We start from the raw sequence: 13277 nt of genomic DNA, 5'->3' as shown, positions 1-13277 counted from the left end.
TAAGGGAGACAAATCATGCTTTTACCAAGAAAGGCTTTAGTCCTTCAAATTGCAGCGTCTGGAGTCCAGTAACCTGTGAAGTGATCTGATTGACGTGTCTAAGTCTTTGAATGCTTTGAGCAACTCAATGCTATTTGGATTTTTCCTCTTGCTCAGATTATGCACAAGGGAGTATAAATTGAAGGAAGGAAGGAGAGTTGCAGAATAGATGTGCAGAAGTTTGCCTTTAGCTAACGAATGGTTGATTGCCGGAACAAACTTCCATCTGTTGTGGAAGCTGATAGCTTAAATATATTTAAGGAAGAACTAGACAAACTACTGAAGGGAATGAATAGGTGAAATGAGAAGTTTTTTTTTTTTTGTCTGATGCTATATATAAGTTTGCTTTCTTGTGCCGCTGCTAATGATACTGCTATATCAAAATTTTACCTAAATAGTAGTTTAAAATTTAAACTTTCAGTGCAAAAAGAAATAGTTTAGATTTCTTCATACCTGGGTAGTGATTCAGTACACTATGAGAAGAACAGCAAGGACTTTTCACAAAAACTTGCACAAGTTTTTGTGAACAGTCTTAACCTTTGAAAATACAGTGAGAGGCGCCTCCATAGCCAGGTGGGAAGGAGCAGCAGTGCGTAACACACACTTCTTGATTAGACCGGGATTCGAGCCCGTCACCACCAAATACAGAGGATGCGGAAAGGTCAGGGAATGACCACCGCATATCCCCGAGCAATATGGCCTTAGTTGCTAATGCTTCTAAAAATCAAATGACAATACATTGAGAATACTTTTTTTTCCCCCTCTCTCTTATTTATGAAATTAGGACCAGAAGAGTATAGTAGCATTGCATATATAATTATATAGATATCTATATAATATCGGTGTGTAGATACACCATAGACAACTCTTAAGAAACTACAAAGTAGTTGTTGTAGGCATCATTCGCTCTTTTTCATATTGCGCTCTGCCTTCACGACGAGTTGCCATGATTTTTGCACTACCTCGAATAAGTAACGCGTCACTAATAGAGAAGACTATTGTTACTTATTCTCAGTGAGTACCACCACCCAGACATGTTTCAAGGCTATTGTGAATTTAATGTGAAAAAAAAAAAAAAAACCCATTGGACCAGATCTATTAAATCAAACAAATGAATTATAAAATCCAAACCTAAATCATGAAAAATCTTAATTCAGACGATCATTTCAAAGCCATTTGTGAATTTAATGTGAAAAATAACCCATTGGACCAGGACTATTAAACCAAACAAATGAGTTATAAAATTTAAACCTATATCATGGAACTGTTTTGATGAGAGCCTAAGAGATCTAAATTTTTATCAAGAAAACTGAATTTTGTAATAAACGAAAACAAAAGTTTTTTTTTTTTTCCAAATAACTAAAACCAGTACTTAAGATGAACCTCATCTCCAACCCAACTGCACAGAAGAGGTGGCTCTCCTCATCTTTTCAGAAACTTATCAGACCCTAAACGCCATTTTTCCAACTGTAAAAACCTTTGCATGGAAGCAGACATTGTTTGTTTCAAGTCCCAAAGATATCCCCTAAAGGTCCCAAACCTTTTCCGTTTTCGAAGCTTCCACACACGATATTTTGCCTCTGTAATTAAAAATATCGTGAACATTTTTTTCTTGCCCAAGGGATCGAATTGCAATTAAATTACCTCCTCTAGTTCGAACTGTCTTATCCTCAAAAATCTACAAATTCTTTTCCAAACTTCCTGCGCGAATCGACAGTAATAAAATAAATGGTACACTGTTTCAATTTCGGTACAAAATTCGCATAATCTGTTGCCTGTCTGACTAAATCTATACGTAATATCGTTCACTGGTATATTTCCGTAACCAACCCTCCACGAAAAATCAATACGCGATGGGCAGTTTCCGCCAATTTTTAGATTTTTAAAAAACAATTGCGCATTATGGTTTCCTAAATTTGGCTTTTCTGGATTTTCTGAGTTAAACAGTGCCCAGTAGAGTCGTTTTAAACCACCCTTAAAAGGATCTATATCTTTCTCCCTTAACTGCGTGCACATATCCCGAATTTTTTTGTAATATATAGGAATTGTCTCTGCTTTTGGCGTTAGATAATTGCCGCCTTTAATTAAGGCTGTATTAAATCCCATAAAATATTTTATCAGTACCGCTACTAAATGGTTAGATTGCACCATATTAGCCACATCCAGCAGTCTCTTACAGCTACACCTCAAATTAATTTTTGGAATACTTATTCCCCCATCTTCCCACGGTAAAAATAAAAATTTCTGCGCTATCTCTTGTCGTTTTCCTCCCCATAGAAACTGAAATGTTGGAACGTAAAATCATCTCATTGTCCTAGCTGTGATTCCTGTTATAAACACCGTGTATAAGATTATAGGAAGAATTACGGTTCTAACAATAATGGATTTGTTCTCAAAAGAAAATTGTCCCACTTCCCACTCTTTTAAACTTTCCAGTATTTTAGTGGTGAGCTCTCCTACGGGTAGCATGGGACTCTCTCTAAACGGAACTCCCAATATTTGGATAGATTTATCCGCTCCACTTCTCGTTGTGGTAAAGCCCGATTTACCCATTCCCCTAGCAATTTGATCCTAGTCTTGTCTTCGTTTATTTATTTATTTATTATTCAATTTATTACATATGCTTCACCCCTTAACAGCCTTCAGCTAGGAGAGTGCCTATATACATTGGTACATTATAAGTTAGAGAGCAAACATAAAGATCGAACATAAATTACGCATATTATTATTATTTCTATTTTACAGAAACATTAGTTTCTATATACTGTAATATTATAAACATTAGTTTCTATATTCCAACAATTAACATCTAACGTGAGCAAATAAAGCAGATACAAATATACAGGGTGTTTCAGTTAAACGTTTCAGAACTTCTAAGAGGGGTAGGGTACATCCTGACAACTCGAAATCATATAGCAATGTGGGGTCGGAAATGCTTTCCTGAAGCGGTGTTGTACACAGAAGCACCATAAAAAGAAAAGAGACCGTAAGTGAGAAATCGTTTTAATAATACATGAAAAGAAGCAAAAGGTACATGGATTAAAGTAAGTGTTCGAAGTTTCTTCCACGGGCTACAATGCACGCCTCACATCTCCGACGCATGGACATCCGAACATTCTGGAATACTCCAGGCGAATTTCGAATTTCTTGAACAAGAACGCCAAGTTAGTAGGATGGATGATTACACGAACGCAGAGTTAGCCGATATGCATTTGGCGTACGGGGCTGCAAATTGTAGTGGGCCAGCCGCACAGCGTTTGTACGCGGAACGATATCCGACGAGGCGTATTCCCAGTCATAATTTCTTTGCAAGACTGCACCAGAGGTTAGCTGAGAGAGGTTCATTTGAAAGAGCTGACAGGGACAGGGTAAGAACAGCACGGACTCCAGCCGTCGAACAGAATGTGCTGCAGCATGTACAGGGGAATCCAAGAACGAGTACACGAAGTCTAGCAAACGCAGTCGGGGTTTCCCATTGCAGCGTCTGGAGGATTCTCCAAGAACAAGACATGCATCCGTTTCACGTGCAGCGTGTCCAGACACAGCAACCGGAGGATTATGCACCTCGTATTGCTTTCGCACAGTGGTACCTTGGAAAATGTGCTACAAATCCCCTTTTTCCTGCTGAAGTGTTGTTTTCCGATGAGGCATCCTTCACAAGGGAAGGAATTTTCAACACGCATAACGACCATATCTGGGCGGTCGAGAACCCGCATGCAATACGACGTCGTGCAGCACAGATTCGATTTTCGGTCAATGAATGGGCCGGTATTATGGGAGATCACCTCATCGGACCTTACCTGTTACCGTGTCGTCTAACCGGACCTATCTACTTGATCTTTCTGCAGCAAGTATTGCCACAACGTTTGAGAGATGAACAGATTTCTGCATCGACAATGTGGTTCCAACACGATGGAGCCCCTGCCCATTATAGCGGAGATGTTCGTAACTACCTGGATGTCACATTTGGTCAACAGTGGATCGGACGTGGTGGTCCCGTGCGTTGGCCTGCTCGGTCACCAGACCTATCATGTCTTGATTTTTATTTCTGGGTCATATGAAATCGCTAGTTTATGACACCCCTGTTGACAATGCTGAGGAGCTGGTTGCAAGAATCGCAGTAGCTGCCGAAGAAATTCGAAATTCGCCTGGAGTATTCCAGAATGTTCGGATGTCCATGCGTCGGAGATGTGAGGCGTGCATTGTAGCCCGTGGAAGAAACTTCGAACACTTACTTTAATCCATGTACCTTTTGCTTCTTTTCATGTATTATTAAAACGATTTCTCACTTACGGTCTCTTTTCTTTATGGTGCTTCTGTGTACAACACCGCTTCAGGAAAGCATTTCCGACCCCACATTGCTATATGATTTCGAGTTGTCAGGATGTACCCTACCCCTCTTAGAAGTTCTGAAACGTTTAACTGAAACACCCTGTATACAGTGACACAAGCAAAAGGTAGAGACATACGCGTCCTAATATATGCATATACAGCTAATACATATACATACAAAACACAATGATTTAAAACAAATTAATTCTTCAGCAAAGTAGAGTTGATGGATCAGGAAACTTTTACAGTTGTATGTGATGGTACATGTCCTGTATCTTCTCAGATCTGTACGCTTTCTCATCACAGTACTTGTGGGGATCAATCTTCAGGGTGTTGTACGTTTGGAGGATGTTAGACGGAAAACATCTTCTAAGCATAGTTAAATTCTGTAATACGCTTCTTAGGGGAATCCATGAACTATTGCAAAGGACGCGGGAAAGCCTAGGGCCTGCAACAAGATTATGGACATTTGGAGTGTCAAAGTGATCGGCGAGGAGTTGACAGAGATTACGCAGATTTCCTGTAATGAGCAACTGATTCCAAGGGGTGCAACCAAGGTTAGTATACATGACTGATCTCGAGATGGTGAAAGGGTGGCCATTCACAAGGTTCAACCACCTTAAAATCCAGTACTCAATACCCATGAATTTTTTGATGTTAGTGAGGGAAGCAGAGGAACAGATCGTCAAGGCATAAATGGGAATCGGAACAAGACATGTTTGTATGTAGTGAGTGGCAAGTTTTTGGTTGTTTACTCCAGTAAGTTCCTGTCTTATCGCCCACATTGCTGACAGAGTTTTTGCCTTAGTGTTGGCAAAGTGCTGTTGGAAGGTCAGGCCTTCATCCCAAGTGAGCCCTAGATCAGTGTGATGAGAAACCTTTTGGACTCTAATACCATTGATGTAGATGTCTATGTTCATCTTCTTCTTCAAGTTGGTGAAAGACATTTGTGCTGACTTGGTCGGATTTATGGATAGGCCAATATTCACAAGATAATGGTCAAGTTCTTCTATTAGGGCAGTGGCATGGGCGGTGATTGCGTCAGATTTGTCACCGTGTTTTGACGAGATGAAGAGTTTTATATCATCTGAGTAAGAGCTGCAGTCAGGATGCGTAGAGAGGAAGGGGTCCAAAGCGGCAGCAAAAAATAGTGCGGAAAGGAAGCCACCTTGGGGGACTCCTCTGTAGACGACGTGGTTCGATTGGAAGGTTCTATGTTCTACTCTCAAATGCCTTTGTTTGAGAATGGAAAGGATGACTTTTAATAGGCCTCCCTGTATTCTGAAATGCCTTTCAAGTATTGTCATCAAGGAATTGGTTGAGATATTATCGAAAGCAGATTTAATGTCTAAAAATACTACATCAATCTGTTCTTTGGCGTTCAGAGTCGTTTGGATCCGAAATAGGGTGTCCATTAGGTTAGTCACAGTTGATCTCTTTGGAATCACAGTGTGTAAATATGGTGGTCTTTTATGGAAAAAATGCATGACAAGAATTGGCAGCAGGGTCTTCTCGAACAATTTTAGTAAATTGCAGCTTATAGAGATGGGACGAAAATCCTTCTTGTCTTTCGGATATTTGACTTTAGGCACGGGTTTTACAATATAATGTTTCCATATTTCAGGGATAATTCCAGTGTGTAGGGTTTCTCTAAATATGTGTAGCAAGACCTCGATGATGAATGGACTGCTTACTTTCATGATAAAGAAGGGGAACATATCGGGGCCAGAAGTGGATTTATTTGGGAGACTATTTAATGCCTGAATTACATTTTCTTTGGTTATGGTGATTACTGTTAGTAGAGGTCTGATATCAAGATTGGATCCGGAAGGAGTCATGTTATTCATATAATTTACCAGCCAACTGGTATTGTCTGGTGCGAGAGAGTTATACTTTAAATTAGGATCTGGAGAGATTCCGAAGGCACTGTTCGCCATTCCCTAAATAAGGTTTCGTCCATGGTGAAGTTGGTATTCTTGTTGTTATTGATTCTTTTAGACTGTTTAAGCTTTTTAGAAATTGCAAAGTTGTACTCTTGCCGTTTGTGCTTTAAGAAACAGGCTCGTTCCTTTTTGTAAGCGACGTAGTCTTCAGCGGTTCTGGTTTTCTGCCATTTTCTGTAAGCCTTTTGTTTTCTTACAAACACAACCTTCATATTGTTGTTAAACCACCAGTTAGATCGATGTGAGATCCGAATCTCCTTAGACGCACCAACACAAGCTATTTGAAATAATTCTTCAGCCAAGATGGAAGCGGCTTCAGGCCCTGACTTTTCTAACAGACAGTTCCATTTATATGAAGTGAGGTGATGGAGAATTATTTCTTGCTTAATGAACTTGTTTGAAAAGACTCTTCTCGTATGCAGCGGGCCACATCCTTCAACCGAGGTATTAGAGAGGTCGGAACGGGCATAAAATTCACAATCTAACGGTTGATGATCTGATTTGAAGAAGAAGGTTGGTTCGATAAGTTCTGCATGAAGTGTGTTGTGAAAAATGAGGTCGAGCTGCTGATTTCCGCGAGTTGGGGGAGTTTGAAGAGGATGAAGGTCGAGCATATGTGACATGTTTTCCAGAGAAGACCGAGCCGTTGGGTACCTTGGCAGGGGCATGTTGAAGTCCCCTACGAGAATAGTAGGGACGTTGGGTTGGAGATTATTAGTAATCCAGGTCGCTAATTCCGTTCTAACCTCTAGGGTGTGTTCTGGAGGGAAGTAGACAGTGCAAACCTGTATTCTAATTTCATCGAGGTCAAGGATTACAGAGATGGCTTCAAAGTTTTCGGAACTACTTGAGTTGGTCCTATGTCGAGAAAAGGAATTTTTATAGATGATTGCAACTCCACCACCGCGGCGAATGGCGCGTCCATTAACTTGAGCAGCATAGTTCAAAGGGAGACAAAGAGTGTCAATACATCTATTGTGGTTCATCCAGGTCTCCATTAAACAAATAATATCGTACTCAGCAGTAAGGAGAATAGATTGAAGTGTATGGAGTTTGCAACTTATGCCTCTTATGTTATGAATGTAGCATCTGATAGTTACAGATGCGGGTGTGGAAGGGACACTCTGTAATTGCTATACCTGATTTATTATGTCCCTTCTGGAGCACGCTAGCTTTTCTGTCTTCAAAAGGTTTAGTTAAAATATTTTATGTTTAACCCCGACTTCTTACCAAAAGAAGTAACGAGTGACATAAATTCTTCCACCGCATAACTCGTAGAGAGAGTGGCGGAAACATCATCCGCATACACTATACATTTACACTTCTCTGCCGGCTTTGGCAACGGTATCCCCTGAATGGCCTCAGTTCTGTCTATTCTTCCCAGTACTGGTTCTAGTGCTAACGTAAATAACAAAGGACTAAGCGGATATCCTTGTTTTACTCCCCTTATCAATTTTAATGTTTTTCGACATTTCTCCATTTAACAAAAGTCGTGTGCTACTACGTGTATATAGATTTCTCAGGCCTGTAAACAACTGAGATCTTATGTTCGTATCTTTAATTATAGAGAAAAGGTAGTCGTGGTCGATTCTATCGAAAGCCTTTTCTCAGTGGATTGCCACTAACGCTAAATTGTAACTCTTTCTTTTCCGATATTCTGATATTCTAAAAAAAGCCGTGAATTAGGGTTGAAATTGAAAGTGTCTGCAATTCTGCCCAGACACGATAGGAGGGAGTATATGATGAGAGCCCTGTCAATCAATTCGGCCCTGGAAAGATTGTGCAGGGCTCAAGGGGTAGAATTTTTTTCAGCCTGGTCTGTACTTGTTAACAGGAGAGACTGCTTCTACAGGGATGGGATACACTTAAATAGAAAGGGTGCAAGAATGTTTGCTGATGCTATCGAGGCAATGTTAGGTGGGTCGGAAAACTGCTAGATTGGGGGGATACAAGGACTAATAGATTAACAGTAGCCACTGGCAGAGGTGAAAGTGATTCTTGCACTGCTTCTATTGGAATGAGCCGCAGCCTGGAAAATAAGATGCAGGATATTTCAGAGACTGCTGGGAATCATTGGGGTACAAGTAAACACATGGGTTGTGTTAGGGTAGCTAAGAAAAAGAACAGGTGCATGTATACTTGTGTGTACACCAATGCTAGGAGTTTAGTAAATAAATTTGATGAATTTGAGGTATTGCTCAAAACATCAAAGGCAGATATTGTGGGGATTTCAGAGACGTGGTGTCACACAGATATAAGAAATGCAGAACTGGAATTTGGGGAGTACAATGTGTACAGAAAGGATAGACAGGATAGGAAGGGAGGAGGGGTTATGCTATTAATTAAGAAACACATAAAATCCAAGGAAGTGAAGCCAGTCGACATCGCTGGACAGTGCAGTGTCGAGTCAGTTTGGTGTGACATAAGCATTGGGAGATCAAAATTGAGAGTAGGAGTGTGCTATAGGCCTAATGACTCTGATGAGTATAATAAGAAACTGTTCGGAGAAATAGAGTGGGCCAGTAAATCAGAGAGTCTTATAATGGGGGATTTTAATTTCCCAGATATTGACTGGAATTTGGGGGCTGGTCACTCACACAGTAGCAAGGCTTTTGTGGATTTATTGGATGATTGTTTTCTACATCAGCATGTTCGGGAGGCAACTAGAGGGAGTAATACTCTTGATTTGATTATCAGTAGTGATTCTTCATGCATTCAGAATCTGCAGATAAATGAACCACTTGGTGGCAGTGATCACAGTGTGCTGAAGTGGGAGTTACTCAAAGAGGTAACTACCATTAGGGGTAAAGGGAAGGGGTATTGCTTTCGTAAAGGCGACTACAATGGACTGAGACAGTATTTAAATTCTATACAGTGGGATCAACTGATGATATTGCCAACAGCAAATTCAAAATGGGAAGCATTCAAAGAACTTATCGTGGAAGCTACTAGGCTTTACATACCAACTAAGAAATATTGTTCAAGGTTTAGGCCTAAATGGTTGTCAGATGAACTAATGAGGCATATGGCAGAGAAGAAAAATGCATGGGATACATACAAATTAACACGTGACACGGATGCCTATGATAGATACAAGTTGATCTGTAACCAAGTTACAAAGGAGGTTAGGCAGGCGAAGGCAGATTACGAGAGATCCTTGGCAAGGGATGCGAAGAAAAACAGCAAAGAGTTCTTTACTTATGTAAACTCTAGAAGGAAGGGGATGAATCAGATTGGTCCACTTGAGATCGATGGGTCAACTGTTGATGACCCTGCTCGGGTAGCTAACAAACTAAATGAATATTTTGCATCGACATTCACACATGAGGAGTTATTCAGCGAGGGGAATGCCAGAGGTGTATTCAACTCTAGCAGTAAGCTAGAGAATCTTGTAATAACTGAGAGCAAAGTGGAGGAGAAATTGTTGAAGATAAACACAAGAAAGGCACCTGGGGTGGATGGGATCTATCCAGTTATATTAAAGGAGGCAGCAAAGGAGGTAAGCAAACCCTTAGCCATAATTATGAGAGCTTCCTTGGACTCAGGGGAGGTACCCATTGACTGGAGATGTGCAAATGTGACCCCAATTCACAAAGGGGGATCAAAGGCTGACACAAGTAATTATAGACCTGTGAGTTTAACTTCTGTTCCCGGAAAATTAATGGAGGCACTGGTGAAAGAAGCACTGCAGGATCATCTAGACAAGACTTCAGTTATAGCTAGGACACAGCATGGTTTTGTTAAGGGGAAGTCTTGCCTGACCAATTTGATTGGATACTATGATGCAGTCACAAAAGAACTGGATGCAGGGAATAACTTTGATATTATATACTTGGATCTTAGAAAGGCTTTTGATACTGTTGCACATGGAAGACTGCTGCACAAATTGGAGCAGTGTGGCATTGGAGGCAAGTTGCTGCTATGGATAAAGGGGTGGTTGAGGGGGAGAAGACAGAGAGTGGTAATCAATGGACACTGCTCATCGTGGACTAATGTTATTAGTGGAGTCCCTCAGGGTTCAGTATTGGGGCCTTTATTGTTTTCTGTATTTATAAATGATATTGATGATGGTATATCAGGCTTAATGTCCAAGTTTGCAGACGATACAAAGGTTGGCAGGGTTGTCAAGGACACTACTGACACTATGCTGCTGCAACAGGATTTGGAAAGGTTGAGCAGATGGGCTTCGAGGTGGCAAATGAAGTTTAACATTGACAAATGTAAAGTACTACATATGGGAAACAGCAACCCCAGAGCAACGTATCAACTCTGTGGTACTACACTGACAGTGGTAGAGAATGAAAGGGACCTGGGGGTGGTGGTGCAGGCAGATATGAAGTTCTCTGAGCAGTGCAGACGAGCTGCAAGAGTAGCTCATGGTGTATTGTCAATGATATATAGAAATTTTTCTAGCAGGGATAAGGAGGTGATTATTCCCTTGTATAAGGCAATGGTCAGGCCACACCTAGAGTACTGTATACAGGCCTGGAGGCCTCATTTCAGGAAGGATGTAGAGCTGCTGGAACGAGTACAGAGAAGGGCAACTAGATTGGTGAATGGGACAAAGGGGTTCTCTTACGAAGAAAGGCTTAAGTTTTGCAAATTACAGTGTCTGGAAACTAGGCACCAGCGGGGTGATCTGATACAGGTGTACAAAGCCTTGAATGGTTTGAGCATGCTCAATGCTGATGGGATTCTTCCTCTAGCTCAGAAAAATCACCTGAGAGGGCATAAATTCAAATTGAGGAAAGACAGATGTAGGATAGATGTGCGGAAATTTGCCTTTAGCCAGCGGGTGGTTGGTGGGTGGAACAGACTTCCATCCCTTGTCGTGGAAGTTGATAGCCTAAATAAGTTTAAGGCTCAGCTGGACAGGTATTTCGAACGAACAGAGGGGTGAAGTGGAAGTGGTTATTTTTATTTATTTATGTTACTTTTTTTTTTTTTTTGGCTGATGCTGCATAAGCTTGCTTTCTTGCATCAAATGCCTCTACTAATGCTAATGCTAAAATGCTAATATATCTTTTAATAGCCAAAGGTTATATTCTATCCACCTCCCGGTATACCGTAGCACTGTGTGCTTCAAACTACCTGGGTTACGTCGCGTTTTAACTTAATATTTTGTAGTCACAATTAGCCAACGTTATAGGTCTCCAGTTAGCAATTTTCGATAAATCCCGTCCATGTTTCAGAATGAAAGTAGTATAGGCATTTAAAAAGCCTTCGGGTACAACCCCTTCCTAAAAAAAATTGTTAAAGACGGCCAGAAGAATAGGCGCTAACAAGTTCCAAAATTTCTTACAAAATTCAACCCCCAAACCATCCGGTCCCGGCACGCGTCGTAATTTACATGATTTTAGAGCCACAGTTAGATCCCCCATAATTAGTTCCGTCCTGCAATGCTTTTTGCTCGGGTGTGAATTGTCCAATCGTCCAAATGGAGTTTTCTCTCTCTTTTTCATAGTAATTTACAAAACTATTCATAATAGTTAGCGTTGTTGAATGTGTTGTCATCGTCTTTAATTTCCTGAACCGTTTTGGCTAAATTATTTAGCCTTAGTCTTCTTTGGTAAAACGCAGCTGGACTATCAGCCTCAGTAAATTTCAGCTGTATTTTTCGCACCTTTTCTTTCTCTTCTTCCAATATTATACCGTCAATAATCGCTTGTACTTCCGCTGTTGCTCTTTCATCCCCACACCGTTGGTAAATTCTTTTTTCTTGTAAGAGATCTTTCAGTCTATTTCTGCGTTGTTCGTGTCTTTCCTTAATTTTGGAGTAATAAAATGATTTAGCACTTTCTTTAATTTTCGCCAACATTTCCCACTCATTTTCACCTTGCTCTACTATCTTTTTAATAACTGTTGTAAAGTCCCAGTCCTCTCTCTCTCCAGAACTGCTGGGTTGAGCTTGCAATAGCCTTTATCCAGACTAATGTTCGTAAATAAATCTCCCTTCCCGCAAATTTCACATGCCGTATCAGTGTTATCTTATTCTTCAACTGACTCGTTGCATAAATGCGATCTATCCTAGTTCCTATATTATTTGGCTATTCTCGTGGCCGCTCGTTTCCCCGGATTTTTTTCCCTCCAGACGTCTACCAAGTCCAATTTAGTTTGAGTTTGATTTTGGTTTTATTGGTCCAATTTAGTACAAACCTCGATTAATTCCCGAAACTCCCCTGTACCATGATGTGGGGTACCCGCCAGAATTTTGTCCATAATGGAGTCAGGAACGCAGTTCCAGTCCCCTGCCATTATAACCCATTGCACACCCCCCTCATATAGTTGCCCAGTCCCTGAAACAGAGTTTTCCTTTCTAAAGTGGAATTTGGACTATAGACACAGATTAGTCTAATTGTGTGCCCCCCCATAACTCCAATCCACTGCCACAACCTGACCTTCTGTATCCCTACCCACTTCGTACGTCCTTAAAATTGGAGGAACCACTATTCCCACCCCTGTGGATCGATTTGTCCCAAAACTCCAAAATCCTAACAACTTGTATCTGTTTTGAAATTGCTGGATGTCTGCTAAACTTGCGAAGTGGGTTTCTTGTATAAACCAAATCTCTACCCCCATGTTCATCATAATTTGCCATATCATCCTTTGTTTGTTAATCGCTCTCAGACCCTGTACATTTAACTACAAATGTTATTCCGGACATTATGAGCAGAACTTTACTAGAACTTCTGCTAAGATATTCCTATGTTCGGCATTTAACTTTAACTTGTTACTGGTGAGCAACATGGTGAGATCTCCAACATTCTTGTTTTTAATATTGGAAATAACGAAATCGCCCCAATTGAACTGAATATTAACTACTTGACCCTCCTCGTTTTCATTCCAAAGAAAATTCGGTTCTCCTCGAGTTTTAACAATTTCCGCTAAGCTTCGCCTATATTCCCTGTATTCTTTTGTTTCCTACTACATTTAACCATTCTATTCCTTCGTATTCCCTCATTT

The sequence above is a fragment of the Mastigoproctus giganteus genome, chromosome 10, assembly GCF_048544385.1.
Source record: "Mastigoproctus giganteus isolate SK-2022 chromosome 10, ASM4854438v1, whole genome shotgun sequence".
In the NCBI taxonomy this organism is placed as follows: domain Eukaryota; kingdom Metazoa; phylum Arthropoda; class Arachnida; order Uropygi; family Thelyphonidae; genus Mastigoproctus; species Mastigoproctus giganteus.
This window is presented reverse-complemented; position numbering follows the sequence as displayed.